A 1,295-nucleotide genomic window follows, 5' to 3' on the forward strand; every position below is an offset into this window, starting at 1 on the left:
CGAAATAATAACAACAACAACAAACAAACTGGTGATGACAGATTTTCCCCACAAACTGATTTTAAAAAAGATTTCCGGTATCTTTTTTCATTTCTAGAATTCTTGTAAGTTTTTGTGTTGCGTTGAAATGTTCATTTAGTGGTTACTTTAGAACGGTGGTCCGTTAATGGACATACAATAAAATAATGAACAACGACCCGAATGGTGGCCCCTGACCCGCAGATGCCTCTATGTACAGTTCTCTTACCCCAAGATCTACAACTAAAGAAATCCTGCTATTCTTTACACAATACTGTAAAGAGCGGAACTAAGTAAGAGTAGTAAGAACTACGCGGATTGCAAGGTATGGCTGAACCAGATCGAAGTCGAAGAAGTTCTTCGAGAAATCACACCAGAAGAAGACAGAATCATTTTACACCTCTACGTTTCTCTCTCTGAACACACAGCTGTTTCAACACTCCAGTGACTCCAGTAGGCCTAGTAAAACATTCAGTTTACAACACAGCCCAGCTCACTACAGGCTGGTTATTTTCGAAACTTGAGGACACTTCAAAACACACGTACCTACTTGAATTTCTGAATGGTGTTAGATTTAGTTTCAACCCAGAAAGCGTCGACTGGTTTCAACTTAAAATATTATACTATACACGTGTTCGTGTGCCTGTGGCAATCGCTTACGTCTGTCAAAACGGTTGAAGATACACGCACGCACGCACCGACCGAGCAATGTTGTGTGTTAGTATGAAGTCGAAGTGTAACAGTCTTATCATCAGCTCTGTCTCTATCTCGCGTAGGCCCTGTCTTCACACACGATAACTTATAATAAATCAATTAATGAGAGACGTGTAGCCTAGCCTACTTAGATCTAACACTCTGCTACTCCGAAATATTTCGTGTACTGTTAAACGTGTAAGGTGTAAAAATAAAAAAAGCAGATCCTCACAATGTGCACAGATTGTTCAGAATATTCGCCCTCCTTTCTTCTGAGATTGAGAACACAGTAGACGTTGGCACAGTGTTACTGACACTGACCCTACTTATTGGCGTAGCGGCCCAAGCTAGGGGCGGAGCACGCTCTACTTGTTGCGTCAAGACATAATACATACTGTGTGTTAGAACGGCCTTGGAGCCACGGCTCTTTTTTGGCCCCTGACCCAGGCAGCCATAGCATATTTTTACCTATCGCCCGGCCAGCCCTTCAGGTAATCACACTGTTACGGTAAGCTCATAAGAAAAGGGAAGAAAGGTTGGCATAGAGGCAGGGGTATTAGGGGTGGGGTCGTGGGGAGGTGGAG

At 43.1% G+C, this 1,295-nt stretch overlaps 1 protein-coding gene across 1 annotated transcript in view; it reads right to left on the reverse strand.

The window, feature by feature from the left end:
* LOC101858145 (endothelin-converting enzyme homolog) overlaps nt 1–1,045 on the reverse strand; it is a gene marked incomplete in the record, with an annotated part of 64,792 nt that extends 63,747 nt beyond the window's left edge. Inside the window, 1 exon segment of the mRNA XM_035973201.1 lies at nt 944–1,045.
* Between the last annotated feature and the right edge of the window lie 250 nt (nt 1,046–1,295).

This window comes from Aplysia californica, unplaced genomic scaffold, assembly GCF_000002075.1.
Source record: "Aplysia californica isolate F4 #8 unplaced genomic scaffold, AplCal3.0 scaffold01059, whole genome shotgun sequence".
Taxonomy (NCBI): Eukaryota; Metazoa; Mollusca; class Gastropoda; order Aplysiida; family Aplysiidae; genus Aplysia; species Aplysia californica.